At 34.1% G+C, this 22,795-nt stretch overlaps 1 protein-coding gene across 5 annotated transcripts in view; it reads right to left on the bottom strand.

Moving 5' to 3' along the window:
• LOC124077360 (putative P2Y purinoceptor 10) overlaps positions 1–21,161 on the bottom strand; it is a 38,398-nt gene extending 17,237 nt beyond the window's left edge. For 2 of the 5 annotated variants that reach the window (XM_058572441.1, XM_058572445.1), the window contains exon 1: positions 20,759–20,921. The gene's annotated coding sequence lies outside the window, so the exon portion shown is untranslated. The other 3 variants (XM_058572443.1, XM_046421696.2, XM_058572446.1) reach the window with 3 other exon arrangements.
• Positions 21,162–22,795: the final 1,634 nt, after the last annotated feature.

Genomic DNA, 22,795 nt, shown 5'->3' with positions numbered 1-22,795 from the left:
TTCCTCCAACCTTGTCTAAGGATTTTATTGAATCTTTGCTTAAGAATTTGTAATGGCCTCCTTTGTGGAAATTGCCTCTAATTCTCTTCAGTACTTACCCCACATCCCCTCTTGCTACATTGACCAAAATATGTACTATTAGTCTTTCCCAAAGGGTACCACTTCTATTTTTAAGTGACTGCAAAATTAGGGAAACAAAACTAATCAGATTACTCAGGAGTTATTGAATACTGTCTCTCACTGTGGGTCCAGTAAGTTCTCAAACCCAGCCTATTCTCAATTTCTTGAATGTTTACATTTCCTTCAGCAGCTCAAAGAATCTCCACATTTTTTTTCCTGACCAGTAGAGTGAAGGCTATAAGAATATTCAGATAGAAGCCACTAGACTGCCTCTATCTAGAAAATTTGTAAACCAATATATATCACATTCCTGGAAGAATCACAGAGATTAATGTCATCAAAAACTGGGGAATTAAATTGATCAAATTATGTTTCCACTAGCATGTATAATTACTATGCAAAAATTTTTTAAATCAGAATAAAAGGAAAAAAATACTTGAAAGGGTAAGGATATGAATCCCACCATATTCCCATTCAGCTTGTTTATTTGGCCCATGAAAATAGATTCTAGAGAATTTAAATAGTGAATTATCATAAATTCAGTCAGGTAGAGTCTCCACTTGATGCTTCTGCTCATATGTTTTGTTTACATCTCTTGATCTGGGAAATGCTCTTTTCTTGATACCTGCTAGTGAAGACCACCAAAGGCAGTTTGAATTCAGTTAACAATACCATAAACATAGCATCATTGTCCTTCCACAGGTTTGTAGAAACTCTCTAGCTCTGTATTATAATTTTGTATATATGGACTTTGATCAACTTTTCACAAAATTAAGGACATCACACTGGCCCATTAAATTGAATATATTACACATATTTGTCTTGGGGAACAGGATGTAAAAATAATTCTAGGCATATTAGTAAGATAATTTCATATCAGAAAGTGCAAAATATAAACCACAAATATTCTGGAGCTTTCTCTCTGTGAAGTTTCTAATTATCTAGTAGTGTATGACATGTTAAGGTAAACCTTTAAAGATGAAGTGTAATTATTGTTGTATTTGATCTTTGCCGCAACCAAAAAGGAGACACAACACTTAATAGGCCCTATTGAATTTTGGAGGCAATATATTACACATGTGGGTCTGATAATCCATCTTGCTTTGGTCTGAATATTTGAATCCCTGCCCCCAAATTCATGATATAATTTAATCATCTGTGTGATGGTATTAGGAGGTAGAGCTTTGTGGGGCTGATTAGATGGACCCCTAAAAATGTGACTAGTGGTTTCATAAAAGAAAACCCAGAGAGTTGCCTTGCTGCCTTCACCATGTGTTTTTTTCACAGCAAAAAAGAAGCCCATCACCAGACACTATGGTGTATTGATCTTATACACTTTCTAGTCTCCAGAACTGTGAGCAGTAAATTTCTATTGTCTATAAGCTAACCAGTTTATAGTATTTTGTTATAGCCCCCCCAAATGGACTAAGAGAAGCACATTTACTGAGTGATCCAAAAAGCAGATAGCTTTGAGTAGGGTCCAGAACAAGACATGCTCTGCAACAAGTCAAAGCTGCTATGTAAGCTATTCTGTCACTTGGGATATATGATGGTAATGTGGCATCAACAGAAGATCAAGATACTGTGTGGAGCCTTTGTGGGCCCCCCTGTAGGTAAATCACAGATCCATAGAATTTGGAGCAAAGCCCTGTCATCCTCTAAAGAAAACTGTTGTTCTTTTGAAAAACACCTTTTAGCTTGCTACTAGGCCTTAGTAGAGACATAGAATATAACCATGAGCCACCGAGTTACCATGCTACTTCAGCTGCCCATCATTAAACAGATGTTGCTAGACCCTCCAAGCAATAAATTTGGCCCTGCATAGCAGTGCTGTTATGCAATGGAAGTGAAATATGCAAGACCATTATTTAACAGGCCGTAAAACCACAAGTAATTTTCATGAGAAAGTGGCCCAAATGTTTATAGAGCCTATTCTTATGACATTATCTTCTCTCTTACATCCCATAACTATGGCCTCTTAAGGAATTCCTTACAACTAGTTGACTAAGGAAGTGAAAACTCTGGATTTGTTTACAGATGACCACAAGCAGTGTACTTGATAGTCCATCTATCTTAGTAGAAGTGTCAGGAGGATATACTGAATCATGTGCTATAGCCAGTGGTTTGTACAGATGAAGAGTAATCAGATAGAATGCTATTGGAAAATTGGTAACTAGGTTTTGGGTAGAAATACCTGAGTAGAATTCTCTGAATGGATAAAGAAAGTGAAGATAATTGTGTCTCATGTAAATGCTCACCACAATGTAACCTCAGTATGAAGGGTGATTTTAATAATCATAAGAGGATGAGTTCTGCGGATACCAGTCAACTTCTTGTACCAGCCATACCTGATTGCATAATGGGCTTTTGAACAAAGTATCCAAGATGGCAGAGATGAGATTATGCAACATGTATTTCCAAACACCAAGACGGATATGGTTACAGCCAATAGTGAGTGCCCAATATGCTAGCAATAGAGACCAGTAATGAGTACATGATAGGGCACCAATTTCAGAGTGATGATCCAGCTACTTGGTGGCAGGACTGTTTAACTCCCATCATGGGTAGGGAAGCACTTCCTTTTTACTGAAGTAGACAGTTACTCTGGTATGGATTTCCCCTCCCTGCAGTGTTTCTACCAAAACTATGATATTTATTTACAGAACACATTATATGATTCTATTGCCATATCATTCCACATAGTAGGTCTCTGACAAAAGGAAACATATCATTGGCAAAACTAAATGGAGCAATGAGCTCAGGATCATGGAATTCACTGTTCTTCTTGGGTTTGAAATTATCTTAAAGTAGCTGGTCAGATGGCCTTTTAAAATACAATGACCTTTTGAAGAGTTGGTGACAGCAACCAGCAAGCCTTGAGCTACACCCTCTAAGAGCCTGCATGTGCTCTAAATTAGTGTCCTTGATGTTTCTCTCATATACAGGATTTATAAGTTCTGTAGTTGAGAAATGGAAATAGAAGTGAACCACTCATTATTACCTCTAGTTGTCCAATAGCAAAATTTTGCCTCCCATCTTTACAACCTTAGGTTTTGCTGGTCTGGAAGTCTTAGTTCCCATAGGAAGAATATTTCCAGCAGGGACATGACAATTATTCTACTGATCTTGAAATTAATATTAATACCCAGTCACTTTGAGCTCCTCATCTATCTGAATCAACAGGCAAATTAGAAACCTACTTTCCTGAGAGGGATGATCGATTCTGCATACAAAGAGAAAATTGGGTTGCTACTACAAAATGGAGGAGAGAAAAGAAAATGGAGGTAAAGAAGCGTATATGGGAGTAGGGAAGAATATTCTGCAACTCAAGAAATTCCTTAAGGAGCCTTTAATACTACCATATCCTGTGAGTAAAGTCACTGAAAAACTATAGCAACCAAATTAAGGTAGAACTGTTAATGGCCTAGAACATTTAGTAATAAAAATTTGGGTTATTACACAAGAAATGAGGGGTACACACGAAGATGGAGCACTTGCCAAAGAAAGGGAAATATAGAATGGATAGTAGATGGAGACAGTTTAAAATATCAGCAATGAGGATATCATTAAGATAGTGGGCTAGGAGGTCCCAGCCCTCACCCCCTGACATACACACACAAACAATAATTTGGCTACACTCTGTAGAAGAAAGTAGCCCTGCAAGAGCTTTGGATTATAATTAAGAAGTGGCAATTTAGGAGAGCACAAAAACTGGTGGATCTCCTCTGACTACAGGTTCTCCTACAGGAGAAAAAATGTAGCAGGAGGACCCCAGCAATCTTCAGAACCACTGAGGTCCTGTGTGGCTTTCAGCACAGAAGATGCACAGGGTCTTTGCTAAATGAAGACCCTAGCTTCTGGGGCAGCTTAAGTGAATGAATACGTGTCTTACTGGCCTATGTTTAAGTCTTTAATCCATTTTGAATTGACTTTTTCATATGGGATGAGGTCAGAGTTATAATTCATTCAGTGTGTTAATACATAGTTTTCCCAATACCATTTATTGAATAGATTGTCCTTTGTCCATTGTATGTCTTTCATACTTTTGTCAAAGATTCATTGACTGCCAGTATGTTGCTGGTTTGATTACTACAGTTTTGTAATAGATTTTGAAATTAGGAAGTGTGACACCTTCAGCTTTATTTATTTTTTTCCTCAAGATTGGTTTATTTGGGAGTCTTTTGTGGTTCCATAAAATTGGAAGGATACTTTTGCTATTTCTGTGACAACGACCTTAGAATTTTGATAGGGATTTCACTGTCTTTGTAGATTGTCTTGGATCATATGGACATTTTAGCAATATTAGTTATATCAACTGGTGAGCATGTCATTTTGTTCCATTTACTTGTGTAATCTTCTATTTTTAATCAATAGTTTATAGTTTATATGAATTGTGTACACAAACACACATATACATGGCCTCCTTCACTAAATTTATTCCTAAATATTTTGATGCTATTGTAAATTAAATTGGTTTTATTCTTTTTTGTTTTGGATAGTTTGTTGTTAGTAAATAAAGACACTAATTATTTTCCTATGTTGTTTCTGTATGCTGTAACTTTAGTGAATTCATTTAGTGTTTCTAAAATTTCTTTGGTGGAATTATTAGGATTTTTCATATAGAAGTTATGTCATGTGCAAATAGGGACAATTTAACTTCTTCCAGGCTGAGTTTGATGTTGTTTCTTTCATTTTTCTTTCTTTCTTCCTTTTCTTTTGGTTCTTAATTGCTATGGCTAAGATTTACAGTACTACATTGAGTAGTAGAGATGAGAGTGGGCATCATTATCTTGTTCTAGATCTTAGATAAAAAGATTTGAACTTTTTGTCATTAGACTGAGTATAATGTTAGATGTGTGCTTGTGACATACGTTCATTATTGGATTGAGGTATATTCCTCTTACACCTATTTTTAGAGCTTTTATGATGACAGTAATTTTGCATTTTTTCAAAACCTTTTCTGCATATGTTGAGATAATAAAGTAGGTTGTGTTTCATTTTATCAATGTAGAATCATATTTATCCATTTGCATGTGATAAACCATCCTTATGTCCCAGGAATAAATCCAATTTGATCATAGTGTATGATCACTTTAATATGCTGTTGCACACGTTTTGTTAGTATTTTGTTGAGAATATTTGCACCTATATTCATGACAGATAGTAACCTGAAAATTTCTATTATTGCCTTTTTTGATAGTTGGCAGTAATAATGCCATTTTTATTGGTTCATTTTAGTTATACATGGCAATAGAATTTATTTTGACATAATTATAAAACTTGCCTGGCATGTGTGAGGTACTGGGTTTGAGTCTCAGCACCACATACAAATACATAAATAAAATAAAGGTCTATCAACAACTAAAAAAATATTTTTTTAAAAAAATTTGCAAATGCCCTTGATGAAGGTTGTTACTTCTGACTCTTCCATTTTGCTGATATCATTCAAGGGAGATTATTTTAGATTTTCTGGAGAAACCTGACTCAGTGAGCCTTAATGCCATAAGAGCAGAGTTGAGGCATCCTCATAAAAGAAGAAATATCACATTTGGAGAGGAGTTACATTAGTCAACTTTGTGTTGCTATAACAAATACCAAAAGGGGAGAAAAATCTTACAAGAGGATAGAATTATTTTGGCTCACAGTTTCAGATATTTCAATCCATGGTTGTCTGGCTCCATTGCTTTGGGCCTTAGGTAAGGCAGAATATCATGGTAGAAGGGTGTGGAAGAGGACATCTACTCAGCAAATGGCAGTCAGGTAGCAGGGAAAGAGTTGGGGGCAGGGACAAGATACATTCTCCAAAGGTACTCCCCCAGTGACCAACTTCTTCCCACCATGCACTATCAGCCTACAATTTCACCAATCCCATGTAGTCGATTAAAATCATTGTTAATTAATAATTAGTAATTCATCAAATATATTAATTCACTGCTAAAGTTAAAGCCTTCATAATTCAATTATTTCCTAAAAAACCCACTCTGGACATTGCTACATTGGGGAACAGTTTACAACACATGGGCTTTTGGGGAACATTACATGTTCAAGATGTAACAGCAGCATCAGCCTGCACTAAAGAGAGCCAACTTGTTCTTTGTGCAGCCTGTTTTATGGATTTTGGAGGAATTGGCTAGCCTTTCACACAATTGTGTAAATTATATATATATATATATATATATATATATATTTTTTTTTTTTTTTTTTGGTACCAGGGATTAAACATAGAGGCGCTTAATCACTGAGCCATATCCCCAGGCTTTTTTATATTTGATTTTTGAGACAGAGTCTCACTAAGTTGCTTAGGTCCTTACTAAATTGCTGAGACTGGCTTTGAACTTGTGATCTTCCTGCCTCAGTCTCCTGAGTTATTGGGATTACAGGGATGTACCACTGTTGACAATAAAGGAAACCAATTTCTGACAATAAACCTGTGTGAGTGTGTGTGTGTTTTCATAATACTAGAAAAATTCATTTTAGTAAGTTTTGTGGCCTTGGGGTTAGAAAATATTTTCTTAAATACCCTTCTGAATGTACGAGCAATGAAAAAATAGACAAAATAGATAAAATAGGTCTTCATCAAGTGTAAAAATAAAATCCTCTCTACTTTAAAGGGAATCATCAATAAAGTGAAAACACATCTACATACTAGGAGAAAATACTTACAAATAATATGCCTGATCAGGCATTTGTATCCAAAATATGTTTTTAAATAAAGTGTTCTTCTTTTTATTGGTTCACTATAATAATACAAAATAGTGAGATTCATTATGCCATATTCATATATGCACATAACATAATTTGATCAATCTCATTCTTCAGTATGACCTTGTGCCCTTCTTTCCTTCTTCTCCCTAATCCCTTTACTCTACTGGTCTCCTTTCTATTAATATATTATTTTTACTTAGTGAATTGTAATTTTATATATATATATATATATATATATATATATATATATCAAGAAGTAAAGAGGAGGGGAGTACTGGGGAATGAAATCAATGAAGTTAGGCTAAATCTACGTACAAATATACCATAAAAAATCTCTTATAATTCAACAATAAAAACACAATCACATTTCAATATGAACAAGGGGTTTGAATATACATTTATCAAAAAATGTAAAAAAGTGGATCAATAAGCATATGAAATGCCCTATGTCACTAGTCCCTGAGAAGTGCAAATCAAAACCATGAGTTTCAGGGGCTGGGGTTGTAGCTCAGTGGTAAAGTGCTGGCCTGGCAGGTGTGAGGCACTGGGTTTGATCCTCAGCACCACACAAAAACAAACAAACAAATAAATAAATAAAATAAAGGTATTCTGTCCATCTACAACTATTAATACTTTTTAAAACATGAGTTAACACTTTGTACCTCTGAATGACTAAAATTAAAAATTCAGACAATAAGAAATATTAGAGAAGATTTGATGATTGGATCATAATATGATGCAGATACTTTGGAAAACAAGTTGGTGGTTCCTCAAAATGTTACATATAGAGTTGACATATAATGCAATAATTCTACGTCTAAGTACTCAGAGAATTGATAACATTGTCTAGGCTAAAATTCATACATGAATGTTAACAGCAGCATCACTCATAATAGCCAAAAGTAAAAATAATCCATATATCCATCACTTAAAGAATGAATGAACAAAATGTGATATGTCCATACAATAGTATATTATTCAGTACTAAGAAAGTAATTAAGTACTGCTATGAGATGAATTGTGTTCCAGCAAAATTCATAAGTTGAAATACTAACCCTTCATGTGACTATATTGGAGACAGGGTCTTTAAGGAGGTGATTAAGGTTCAATGAGTTCTTAAGGGTAGAATCCTAATATGGAACTGATACACTGGCAAGCAGTGGAAGAGACACCAGAGTTCTCCCTCTATTATGTGAGCATATAGTAAGAAAGTGACCATCTTATGGCTCCATTTATATGACATGTCCCAAACAGGCAAATGTATAGATACAGATATTAGATTAGTATTTATCAGAGAGTGAAGGCAGAAGGGTGTAGGGTAATTGCTAATCAATACATGATTTTTCTGTGATGGTGAAGACATTCTAAAATAATATAATGATGGTAGTTTCAGATCTCTATGAATATACTAATTAATATGAATACGCTAATAGCCACTGAGTTAACCAACTTAAAAAATTCATTTTATGGTATGTGAATTATGTCAATAAAAACTGTCTGAAGTGCATCCTAAAAGGCTAAATTGAAGATGATGGTAGGGCTTTTCTCCTTTCTGAAGATTGTAGGGTAGATTCCATTATCTTGTTGTTTCCAGCTTCTTAGACACTTTTTGTATTCTTTGGCACATGACTCCTTTTCTCCTTCAATGTTAACAATAGCCAGTTGTATCTGTCTCACTCTATCATCTATATGCTTTCTATCCTGCTTCCCCCTCCATCTATAAAGACCCTTGTCCATGGATTACATTGGATCCATTTGATTAATTCAGGATTACTCTAAATGTGTGCTTGTCATGTAAATTAACATGTACAGATTCTGGGATTAGGATGAGGACATCATCATGGCCTGTTACTCTATCACATTCAACTATACATTGTCTACAAGAAACTCATATATGAAGCTAGTACTGCCCTGATGCAAAAAAAGAAAGAAAGAAAGAGAAAGAAAAGACAAAGAAACATCAAGAAAAAAAAAACTTCAGATCAATAACCCTGATGAACATAGACACAAAAATTATTTTAAAAAATTACTGGCATTACTTACTAAAACCTATTTAAAAGTTATTACACCATGATCAAGTGAGTTTCATCCCAGGGATGCAAGAATGGTTCAACATACAGAAATCAATAAACATAATTCATTACATCAATAGACTTAAAGAAAAGAATCACATGATTATCTTAATAAATGCAAAAAAAAATCCATTTGACAAAATGCAGCGACCATTTATGTTGAAAACACTAGAAAAACTAGGGATAGTAGAAACATACCCCAAGCTGTACATGCTAAACCTAAGGCCAACATTATTCTTAATGGAATAAAACTGAAAGCATTCCTTCTAAAACCTGAAACAAGACAGAGATGTGCTGTTTTACCAATTATATTCAACACAGTACTGAAAACTGTAGTCAGAACAATTAGACAGAAGAAAGAAATTAAAGGGATAAGAATAGGAAAAGAAGAACTCAAACTATCCCTTTTTGCTGATGACAGGATTTTATATTTAGAAGACAAAAAACAAAACTGCACCAGAAAACTTCTAGGACACATAAATAAATTCAGCAAGTTAGCAGCATATAAAATTAACACCCATAAATCAATTGCATTCCTATACAGAAAGGATGAATCAACTGAAAGAGAAATTAGAAAAACTGCCCCATTCACAATAGCCTTGGGGAAAAAATATTTTGGAGTAAATTTAACAAAAGAGGTGAAAGACATCTACAATGAAAACTACCAAACACCAAAGAAAGAAATTGAAGAAGTCCTTAGAAAATGAAAAGATCAGCCATGATCTTGAATAGGCAGAAGTAATATTGTCGAAATGACCATAATACCAAAAGCATTACACAAGTTTAATGCAATTCTTATTAAAATCCCAATGACATTCTTCATAGAATTAGAAAAAATAATCATGAAATTTATTTAGAAAAATAAGAGAACCAGAATAGCCAAAGCAAACCTTAGCAAGAAAAGTGAAGCAGGATACATCACAATACCAGACCTTAAACTATACTACAAAGACATAGTAACAAAAATGGCATGGTATTGGCACCAAAACAGACATGAAGACCAATGGTACAGAATAGAAGACACAGAGACAAATGCACATAAATACAGTTATTTCATACTAGATGAAGGTGCCAAAAGACCCTGTCCCAAATGGAAGAAAAAGTAGGCCCAAATCTCCCCATGTTGACTTAGGTACTAACTTCCATAAAAGACTCCTAATGTACAAGAGGTGAAATAAAAAATCAATAAATGGGATGGACTCATATTAAAATCTTCTCAGCAAAGGAAACAGTCAATAATATGAAGAGAGAGTGCACCGAGTGGGAGAAAATCTTTGCCACCTTCACCTCAGATAGAGCATTAATCTCCAGGATATGTAAAGAACTAAAAAAATTAATACCAAAAAAATAATGTAGTCAATACATGGGCAAAGGCACTTCATGAAAGAAATAATAGGAAGAGTCAACATAAATAAAAAAATGTTCAACAATTCTAGCAATCAGAAAAATGCAAATTAAAACTACACTGAGATTTCATCTCACTCCAGTCAGAATGGCAATTATCAAGAATGCAAGTAACAATAAATGTTGGCGAGGATGAAGAGAAAAAAGTATACTCATACACTGCTGGTGGGTCTGCAAATTGGTGTAACCATTATGGAAAGCAGTATGGAGATTCCTCAAAAAACCTGGAATGGAACTACAATTTGACCCAGCTATCCCACTCCTCTGTTTATACCCAAAGAATTAAAATCAGCATACCACAGTGATACAGCCACATCAATGTTTATAGTGGCTCAATTCACATTAGCTAAGCTGTGGAACCAACCTAGGCGCCCTTCAACAGATGAATGGATAAAGAAAATGTGGTATATGTATACAATGGAATATTACTCAGCCTTAAAGAAGGCCCAGATCTCCTCATGTTGACTTAGGTACTAACTTCCATAAAAAGACTCCTAATGTACAAGAGGTGAAATCAATAATCAATAAATGGGATGGACTCATATTAAAATTATGGCATTTACAGGTAAATGGATGAAGCTGGAGAAAACCATGCTAAGTAAAATAAGCCAATCCCCAAAACAAAAGGCTAAATTTTTTTTTTCTGATATGCAGATGCTAATTCTAATTAAAAGTTGGGGGCTATATTTCAAATTAGACAGAGGGGAGTGAAGTGGGGGGGGTATGGGGGTATGAAGTGTAGTAGAATGAATCAGACATTATTACCCAATATGCATATGTGATTACACAACTGGTATATTTCTATATCATTTACAACCAGAAGAATGAGAAGTCATACTCCATTTATGTATGATGTGTCACAATGAATTCTTCTGTCATGTATAACTAATTAGAACAATAAAAAATAAAAAATAAAATGTGATATATATACACAATGAAATATTAGTCATAAATAAAAATGAATTATGACATTTGCCTGTAAATGGATGGAACTAGAGACTATCATGCTATGTGAAATAAGCCAGTCCCCCAAATCCAAAGGACTAATGTTCTCTTTAATATGTGGATGCTAACACACAATGGTGGGGATAGAAGTTTATTGAATTAGACAAAGGGGAATGAAGGGAAGGGAGGGAGAAGGGGAATAGGAAAGACAGTAGAATGAATCAGAGATAACTTTTCTATGTTCATATATGAATACACAACTAGTGAAACTCCACATTATGTAGAAACAGAAGAATGAGAAATTATACTCCATGTATGTCTAATATGTCAAAATACACTCTACTATCGTGTATATCCAAAAAGAACAAATAAAAAAGAAAGAAAAGTTATATTACTACTTCAAATAAAAAGTAAAAATTGAAGTGATAGGGAAAAATTTGAAAACTTATGTAAAACATAATGGCATAGGCACGTTGTAGAGAAATAGATGAGAAGATATACCATGAAGACATTAATTAAAGAAAGAAGCTGGATTGTATTTATCAATCTGAGGTAGACTTTAGAACAAACAAAATTATAGGGATAAAGACAGACATTACATAAGAATGAAAAGGATCAATCTACCCAAAATATGTTGAAATTTTAAATGTGTAAGAAAAAACCCTTTAAAACACATACAACAAAATTAGATTCAGCTGAAAAGAGAAATAGACAATTATCCAAAACTACATTTGGAGACCTCAACATTCTTTACAATTTATAATAATACTACAGAGACATCTGCAAACAAGTAGAAGACATGAACATCAACATCAACCCATAGGATCTAATCAAAATTGTACACATATGTAACATTGTGATATAATAAAAAATGCATATTTGGATTTTGCCTTCAATTTCTGGCACAGAACTTCTAAAACCCTTGGAATTCCCCAGTGAAAAAGGTAAGAGGAATGTCTTTGGTTATTCATAATAAACACTGTTCAACCATACCTGAGTTTATGCTAAATAATTGAATTTTGATAGGACCCTAAATCTTTCAGGATAGGGGCTGATTGCCAGAAAAAAGCAATAATGTGACTAAAGGATTGGAAATTTCAGCTCTTATCCCTGAACCTATCACCAAAAGCCTCTGGAGAATGAAGAGGGTGAAGACTAAGTTCAATCATCAGTTGCCCATGATTTAATCAGTTGTGCATACTTACTAAAACCTACATAAAAATCTAAACAAAGCATTTGGGAAAGCTTCTAGAATGCTGAATACATCTATATGCCAAGAGGGTAGCAACCCCAAAGTTCTGTGCGCCCAGAAGCTCTTGTACTCAGATCCCTTCCTGCCCTTTCCTTATGTATTTCTTCATCTAGTTATTTTTTGTATCTTTTATAATAGTCATTACAATAAACCAGTAAATATAAGTGTTGTTTCCTTGAGTTCTGTGAGGCATTGCAGCAAATCATCAAATCTGAGTAGTAGGTTGTGGGAAACAAAACTTTGCTGCCAAATCAGACTAAAGTATGAGTAACCTGGAGATTTGTCACTTGTGACTGGCATCTGAAATGGGAAGCAGACTAATAGGACAGAGTTCCTAACTTGTGAGGTCTAAGTCCAGATAGGTAGTGCCAGAATTGAATTAAATTGTGAGATACCCAGTTGGTGCCCATAGATAATTAGATAATTGTTTAGTGTAGAAAATACACATTTGGTGTTAGAAATATTGTTAAGAAACAGGTTTTCTTTAATATTAAAGAAAAAAGAGCAAAGCACACATTCTTTTTATGTACCATAAAACAAATTTTAACTGTTTTAAAAAGTAAAAAATTCCTGAAATACAGAGGTTGTTCTCTCACAATAATGCAATCAAGTTAAAAACTAAGTTGTGGGCTGGGGTTGTACCTCAGTGGTAGAGCGTTTGCCTAGCACGTGTGAAGCACTGGGTTCAATCCTCAGCATCACATACAAATAAATAAATGAAATAAAGGCATTGTGTCCATCTACAACTAAAAATATTTTTTAAAAAGACTAAGTTAGGAATTGTACTAATAATCACTAATATCCTAGAGTTCAGACTCAATGTCAACAGAAAATTCACCAAGCTCATGGAAATTAAATATCACATTTCTAAATACTTCATGAGTCAAATAGTAAATTCCAAGGGAAATAAAACTCTATATTTTACTGGATAAAATTGAAAAATACAACATATCAAAATATAAGAGGAGCAGCTAAAGGATTACTTAAAGGAATATTGAGATCATTGAATATTTATATTGGAAAAGAAGAGAGGTATTGAATAAATAATAAAACCTTTCATTACAAAAAAACTAAAAATTTGGAGAAAAAATAAATTTTAACAATTTCAATGAAATTGTTTCATGAAGGAATGAAATAATAGAGATAAGAAGTCAATGAAATAGGAAAGAAAAACAATTAAGAAAATCAAATTCAAACCCAATCTCCTTAAAAGGTAAACAACAATTGCTAATCTTCAGTAAGCCTAAAATATAAAAAGAAGAAAACACTAATTATCAACATGAAGAATAAAGAAAAGATTGTGACTATAGACTCTGTAAACATTAAAAGGTTAATGAGAGAATATTATGAGTGGTTCTATGCACATAAATTTGACAACTTAGAAGAAATAAAGCAATTCCTTAAAAAATCTCATTCCAGGTAAAATAGATAATTTGAATGTTCTGTAACTATTTAAAAAAAACTGAATTTCTAAGATTTTGTATACTTCAAAAAATAAATTTTCAGGCCTAGATGGTTTCATGGATAAATTCTATCAACTAATTAATAATAATAAAAAACATCAATTCTACACAATTACTTCTAGAAACAGAAGAAGAAGGAATATTCCCCATATCATTTTATGAGGTCAATATGTTTCTGATACTAAAGCCAGTCAAAAGCATTACAAAAATAATTGAAACTACAAAACAATATCTCTTATGACTATATGTGCAAAAATCTTCAAAATACTATGAAATTAAATTCAGTGATATATAAACAATTATACAACATAACCAAGTGAGATTTTTCTATGAATACAAGACTGACTCAATATTTTGAAATGAAACCATGTAATTCACAATATTAAAATGTTATAGGAGTAAAACTACGTGAACACATCAACTAATGGGGAAAAAATCATTTGACAAAATCCCATATCCATTCAATCAAAATCAAACTAGGAATCAAGGACAATTACCTTAACTTGACAGAGACTCTCTTAAAAACTAAGCATCATATTTAATGGGGAAAGACTAAAAAGATTTTTCAGTAAAAATGTACAGAAATTCACTGCACTTCTACCTCTTTGATTGAAGATACTGCAGGAAGTTCTAGCCATTACAATAAGACAAAGAAAAAATAAAGGGAAAATTCAAAATGAAAAAAAAAAATTAAACCATCCCAATTTGGGGGGGGCAGGTACTGGGAACTGAACTCAGGAACACTCTGCCACTAAGCCACATCCCCAGCCCTATTTTGTATTTTATTTAGAGACAGGGTCTCACTTAATTGCTTAGTGTCTCGCTTTTGCTGAGGCTGGCATTGAACTCATGATCCTCCTCCTGCCTCAGACCCCGGAGCCACTGGGTTTACAGGCATGCATCACCATGCCTGGCCACCCCAATTTTTAAAAAATAATTTCACATCTAGAAAATATCAGGTAATCTACCAAAAAAATCTCTCAGGTTAATAAATTAGCAAGGTTGTAAGATAATATGTTAACACAAAATCTATTTTACTTCTTTACATTAACAATGAAGATGTAGAAGCTAAAATTGAAAATGCAATACCATTTATAAAAGCTCAAAGAAAAACCAAGAATTACTCAGGTGGAAATATAACAAAATATGTACAAGAATTGAATGCTGAAAAATGAGAAATGTTGATAACAAAATAGAGAAGCATAATGTGTCCCTATTGGAGGATTCAATAAAGTAAATGTTTAAATTATCCCCAAATTGACAAACATGTTTAATATCACTCTTATCATTACCACAGGAGATATTTTTGTAGAAAATAGGCAAGTTTATTCTAAAATGTATGTGGAAATACAAGGGAATTAAACTATTGTTTAATTCCATTCACATAATGTACTCAAAATAAAAAAAAATCAGAGATGTAGAACATGTCAAACATTTTTAAGGTGTTAGAGATTCTGGTAGGTTTTGGTGTAAAGAAAGGGGAAGGACTTTTTTGTGTGTGATGATGAAAGAATTCTAAATCTTAGTTATGCTATTGGTCATACACATATATACATGTGAAAAAATTGTATAGAACTAAACACATGTATGAGTGCATCTAAAAACTGAGGAAATCTAATGTCTGTGGTCTAGTTAAGAGTATTACGATCAATTTCCTGATTTTGATAATGTGCTATAGTTTTATAAAGTCTTATCATTGGGGAAAGCTGATCACTGGTGAATAGAACACAGGGCCTCTGTACCATTTTTACAGATGCATAAAACTAAAAATATTGCTAAGTAAAAAGTTACAAAAGATGCCCTGGTGAAATGTCTTAAAGCACAACCAGCTGACTCAATGAGGAAACTAATAAAAAAGGACTTATCTCAGGTTTTTCATATATAAGATACTATGGAGAAAATCATCTTATGATCTGTCAAATTTTGACTATGCCATTCATCTTCACAAATGTTCACCCATAATTAAGAAATAGGTTTACACTTTGACTTTGTTTGTCATAAATGTCACCCTCTGACTTTAGGAAATTCAGTTGCAAAACCTGCAGAAGCCTCTCTGGGAAAACATGTGGTCATTTTTCAGCAGTTGAATTGAATCTCTCATCACAGCTTACTCTCAAGTGTGACATTCAGGAAGTATGATTGTTAAGTGCAGACCCAATCTGAACTCTCTTACTTGCCCACAGAAATGCAGCAGCATTGCTTCAATCTAAAGCCAGCAAGAAGAAACTGACTAGAAAGGGGAACATTTGAATATTATTGGTGGGACTGTAAATAAGTAAAGCTATTTTAGAAAATTGTGTAGAATCTCCTCAAAAAGCTAAAAATAGAACTACCATATGATCCAACAATTCCACTTCTGTATATATCTTCAAAGGAATTGAAATCAGTTGTTGGAGAGATATCTACACTCTGATGTTTATTTCATGATTATGCATAATAGCCAAATTATCAAAGCAACCTACATGTCCATCAGTGAATAAATGGATAAAGAAAAAGTGGCATAGATACAGAAAACAATACTATATGACTTAAAAAAAAGACATTCTCCCATTTACTCCAACGTAAGTGGAAGTGGGACACAACATGCAAATGAAGTAAGCCAGGTAAAGAAAAACAAATATTGAATTATCTCACCTATATGTGGAACCAAGAGAAGGTGATCTTTTAGAAACAGAATAGAAAGCAAACAGCTACCAGAGGCTGGGGGAGGGGTGAGGAAAAGGAAAATGTTGATAAAATGGCAAAAATTTTTATGTTTTCTGGAAGAAATGCTTAAGTGACCACAGTTAATGTATTGCATATTACAAAATTACAAAATAATAGAATTTTAATATTCTTGTTATAAAATGATAAGTTGGTTATGTTATGTATATATTAATTGTCTTCCATGCCCAGAATAGTGAAAGCAATCCTTAGTGAGAAAAGTGAAGTGGGAAATGATATCACAATACCAGACCTTAAATTATACTACAGAACTATAGTAACAAAAACAGCATGGTGTTGGCAACAAAACAGACATGAAGACCAATGGTACAGAATAGAGGACAAAGAGTCATGCCAACATAAATATAGTTATCTCGTACTAGACAAAGGCCCCATAAACATACACTGGAGGAGAGATAGCCTCTTCAACAAATAGTGCTGGGAAAACTGGAAATCTGTATGTAGCAAAATGAATTTCAACCCTTTCTCTCACCCTGCACAAAACTCAACTCAAAATGGATCAAGGATCTAGGCATTAGACCAGAGACCCTACACCTACTAGAAGAAAAATTGGGCCCAACTGTTCATCATATTGGCTTAGGAAACAACTTCCTCAACAAGACTCCTGAAGCACTAGAAGTAAAATCAAAAATCAATAAATGGATGGTATCAAACTAAAAAGCTTCTTTAAAAACAAAGGAAACAAGAATGTGAAGAGAGAGTTCATAAAATGGGAGAAAATCTTCACCACACACACATCAGATAGAGCACTAATCTCCAGGATATATAAAGAACTCAAAAAACTTAACACCAAAATAATAATAATAATAATAACAAAAAAATCAGGTAAATGGTCAAAGGCACTGAATGAGCACTTCACAAAGTAAGAAATAGGATCAATCAACAAGTATATAAAAATGTTCAACATCTCTAGCAATTAGAGAAATGCAAATTAAAACTACACTGAGATTTCATCTCACTCCAGTTAGAATGGCAATTATCAATAATACAAGTAACAATAAATATTGGTGAAGATGTGAGGAAAAAGGTACACTTATATTTTGCTGGTGGGACCACATATTGGTGCAACTATTATGGAAAGCATTATGGAAACTCCTCAGAAATCTTGGAATGGCACCACAATTTTGACCCAGCTATCCCACTCCTTGGTATATACCCGAAGGATTTAAAATCAGCATACTATAGTCAAGCAGGGACATTGGTATTTTTAGTGTCTCAATTCACAATAGCTAAGCTATGGAACCTACCTAGGTGTCCTTCAATGGACGAATGGATAAAGAAAATGTAGTATATATAAACAGTGGCATATTATTCAGCCATAAAGAAGAATGAAATTATGGCATTTGCCAGTAAATAGATTGAACTGAAGATATCATGCTAGGTGAAATAAGCCAATCCCCAAAACCAAAATGCCGAATGTTTTCTCTAATATGCAGGTGCCAACACACAATAAGGGGAGGAATAGAAGTTCATTGGATTAGACAAGGAGGGATGAAGGAAAGGGACAGAGAATGGGAATAAGAAAGATAGAAGATAAAATGGACATAACTTTTCTATGCTCATATATAAATACATGACCAGTGTAACATCATGTACAACCATGTACATCCACAAGAATAGGAAGTTATACTCCATGTATGTAAAATATATCAAAATACACTCTATTGTCATATATGTCTAAAAAGAACAAATTAAAAAATTAAAAAAAATAAAAATCATATTGTACCTCATAAATGCACACAATTATTATTAATTAATTAGTAATGCATTTTGAAAGAAAATGCATGATTAAAATAAATGTATCTATAGAAATTACCACAGGAAATTATATGCAACATATCTGAAACTACATTTAAGATGCAAATTTCTTTTCTGAACATAACTATAAAAAAATGAAAGAAAGGCATTGCTCACTTTCTGGATTTTTCATAGGTATGTTCACAGGTTGTTGGCCAGGTATAGAACACACACATTGCAAATATCATTCTTATTAAGTAGACAGGAAGTGTGAAGTCAGAAAATTTCCCTCTACACTATCTTGTAATGCCTTTCTTTTTTACTCCTTTGCCCCCTTTTCAATCACTAAGAACCTTTTGAAGTGCCAGCCTTCCTTGTTTGAGAAAATCTAACAGCTGGCTGATAAATCTAGCTCATAAATGCATTCATTGAATTTTCACTAGCTTAACCTAATACCACTAACAGGAGCATTTGCATTTCAAGAATAGGAATTCAGAGAGGCAGTAAGTAACCTCTGGGAATAGATTACTAATAACATCATTTCTGGTTAGAAGCACGCATGCAGGCAGGACTAGGAAACACATCAGTGTGGGTGCATTTTCCCTACATCAAAATAATATACTTAAGCAGTTGCCAATTTGTAAGTCTAACTCTAGTGGTATGTTATCATTTTATATCCCTAGAAACTATGGACAAGTATTATTTTTCCAATCTTGAGCAATAAATTTGACCAAGTGGAAAAATGTATCATGTTCTAGTGAATAATTCCTTTCTGCGCCTTCTAGGACACCCACATTCACAGCTGCAGAAACCAAGACATCAGCACAGAGTCAGCCAACAGCAATCCCTCCCTTCCCCAAGGGCTCTACAATTCAGCAACTGACTAGTCCCTACTAAGCACCAGCTTTGGACTAAACTTTGCTGTTAGAAATACATAGATAATTAACTTCTCCCTTCCCCCACCCAGTCTCGAAAGCTTGTTGAATAACCAGCCTCCTCCTCAGAAAACTTGCTTGGTGGGTGGGGGAGGGACAGCCGACTGGGAAAGAAAAAAACTCCACCCAGAGATTTCAAGTCCTCTAAGGAGGTCCTTTCCTCACAATCCCGCCAAAACTAAACTTCTGCGGAAGGTCAGTCCAAGGAGTACTGCTGACCTCAGCTTTTCTGGAGGTCCCCAGAACCATGCAGCTGCTTAGCTTGCCTGGGTTTCATATACTCAGTCTCAAACCCAAGTTTCAGTTATTCTGGAACCACTTCCATGGAGGAAAACCCCACCTATACTTGTGGTCAGAGAAATTAGGCAGAGCTTCTTTCAATATCTAACATTATGGTGCCACTTGGCAACCATAATATGCAGATAGTGCCATCCTGTGAGTCATGCTCATGTAGTCTACAGCTGTTCATTACATTTTGTTTCTGGGGGGGGGAAAACTAGTAGTACAATAAAGTCTTTATCCTGATACTTCACAGAAGAAACTTCACTGGCACATCTTTTACTAAAATTTAGTATCTACAACACTTTAATCTGAGGAAATTCAGTATATAAAAATATACTGATTTGTCTGTATCATAAAAAGGTTGTGGTATGACTAGGTCTCACTGATATCTTGGTATGGCTTACACTAACTTCTCTAGGATTATATATATTTTTACATACTGTGAATAATCTTACATACTTAAGAATCAAACTCCAAGTGTGAAGTCAGCCAACTTTAAAAAAGAACAAATATTTTGTTATTTCAAGTAAGGAAAATGGAAGAAATTCCTTCTAAAAACGACAGCAAAATACTTGGAACCGCTTCTTAAAATATTTCCCATGTTCTCAAATTAAAAATACATCCAAAGAAATGTTCATCGTAAGTTGAGAATCAGCCCCACTGAGATTTGACAGCTGTGCTAGCTTCTAGGGCTTGATGAAAATCCTTTTGTACTATTTGAAGCCATCAGGTCCCACCCGAGAAGGCATGCATGGAAAATGTCCCAATCCAAGAAAACATGTCAAGTCTCATTTTGTGAAAGGATTTAGGCATTTAAATATATTTACTACTTCAGTGCTGTTTAATTTGGTTGATAGAAACCATGGCTTTAAAATTTTAAGTTTATTTTTCTCCACAGCTCACACTAAGAGAAATGCGTTTAATCAACCACAATCTTAATTTTGACACAGAATTGTTAGGAGCAGTGTTTAACATTAGCCTGGACTCCTGGTTTTTGTCAAAGGCATACTAAATTGTAGAGAAAGGAGCTTTCTATCTAGACAGCCTCATTTCCTTTCACAAAGCATGCAGCAGTTTCAGTGAACATTTTAACCACTTACACTTATAAATAGATATTACCTCACTGGAGTCTCCATTCTTCTTAACAATATATTCCCCCAAAGTAAGATATTAGCAGATTCATGGTTACATTTTCAATGGAAGCAGCAGAAATTTAGTGTCGTTTCCAATTCACGGAGACTTTTAAGTTCTATTTTTGAATGTATGAAAAGAAAGCCAAGAGCCTTACCCTTTCTACCCAGATATCCTGTAGAGAACTGCAGGCTTGTACAGCTACAAGAGGAAGTAACGTAGTTTATTCAGCAAAACAGGAAAAAAACAAAATCCTTTACCTCTAATGGGAGGTAGAACTGTTCGTCAGCATCACTCAGTTGTTTAGGAAAGCAGTCCCCTCAGAGGATATTGTGGGCAAAGAAAATTCAAAGTTTGGCTTTGATAAATTCAGAGTTTCCATGATTTGTACAACTTCTTCAATCAGGAACAGAGTATCTGACTTTAATTTGCCACGTATTACCATAGTTTTTTTTTTTTCAGTCGATTTTGAAAGTTTAAAGTGTGGGCTATGCAAAAACCCAGCTTAACTGTTAGAATTTTACTTTGTTATTTAAAAAGTGAGTTGTATTGTATTTAAAATTCTACTAAATTCATACAGAAAGCAATAAACATTATTTACACATTGATTCCCCATTGTCTATCCATCATATTTTCATCCTTACCATAACTTCTTCCTGCTTCAGTCCTCCAAGGCATCTACTTCTTGGGGAAGTTCATTTGACTACTCTGAAGGCTATCAGGGAGCTATTCCATAGTTTGCTAAACTTGAAGAAAGTACTACACTTCCAGATATCATTACATCCCATGGATGCAATGGCTGCTGCTTCCATCTAAAGACATAAAAGGTCATGTGTCTTTGCTATGGTGCTTGGAAAAAGAATGTGTCAAAAATGCAGTGAGCTTCCTGCTATGCACACACCCATCTTACTCTATCATGATCTTTCTTCTTCCTTATTTTTTTCTATGTGTATGCATGTGTATGTGTGAGTCAAATATGACTTTCAGACTGGCTGAATGAGGTAAATATTTCCAATCCATATTGAATTATTTAGCTCACACTGCTATGTTCTGCCATGTTGTCTGTTTCAAGTATATAAGAGGTAATAATAGGAAACCTTTTGGGAATCAGGGCAAACTTTATTGGGTCACCAAAAAGAAATGATGTGAGGTCACCAGAAAGACTACTTGACAATGTCTCCCATAAAGATAACTAACATAACTCTTTGAGACATTCTTTTTTGGTTAAGACTTGTTCTCTTCCTATACTTATCTTCAAATATACTAGTTTTAACATATTAAATTCTTAAAAGTAATGAAAATGTGTTTGTTGGGTAGCTTTAGGCATGGGTGGAAGAAAAGAAAAATGCCTAAAGATGCAGACAATTGCTCAGAAAATATTGGTAAAGATTTCAAAGACAAACTTCCAGGGTTTCATGATATTGATATTGGCCACATTGGAAGGGCTCACCAACAGTTATTTAACAGACTTTTGTCTGAAAATATCATTAACTGCAGCAAAAGCAAAACTTTGAAACCAAAAATTCATCCCTAAAAATGTTAGTTTCACTATTGAATGTAGTTATAGTTTGAATATCTAAGATTTTAAGTGGCTCTCTGGCAAATTCTGGATATTTTCCTTTTAAATGTAAAAATGTGAAAGTGTGTGTGTGTGTGTGTGTAGTATAGAAGAAAAATCAAATGATCATAATACTGTTATAGGCCATGATAGCTCAACAAAGGTTGTGCCCTGAGGAGTAATGTAAAAAAAAGCCAGGGCCATGGCATATGGTTATATGCAGTGAAAATCTGCAAAAGAGTAACAATAATCTGAAATGTGCATGGAGCTGAAATTCAAGCCAAGAAGTGCTCCTTAGCACAGTGCTTCTTCACCTGCAGGAAGATGTATAGTTTTCCTTCATGAAAGGCAATCCTTTTAACCAGAGAACCATGTGAGAGTGGAAGACACACTTTTTTCTAATTTTATAAAGGAGACAAATGGACTAGAAATGATTATGATGAAATACATTATTTTTTTACATAATC

This window comes from Marmota monax, unplaced genomic scaffold (assembly GCF_021218885.2).
Source record: "Marmota monax isolate L192 unplaced genomic scaffold, Marmota_monax_Labrador192_F-V1.1 WCK01_AAM20220418_F8-fsc00258, whole genome shotgun sequence".
Lineage (NCBI taxonomy): Eukaryota > Metazoa > Chordata > Mammalia > Rodentia > Sciuridae > Marmota > Marmota monax.
This window is presented reverse-complemented; position numbering and strand designations above follow the sequence as displayed.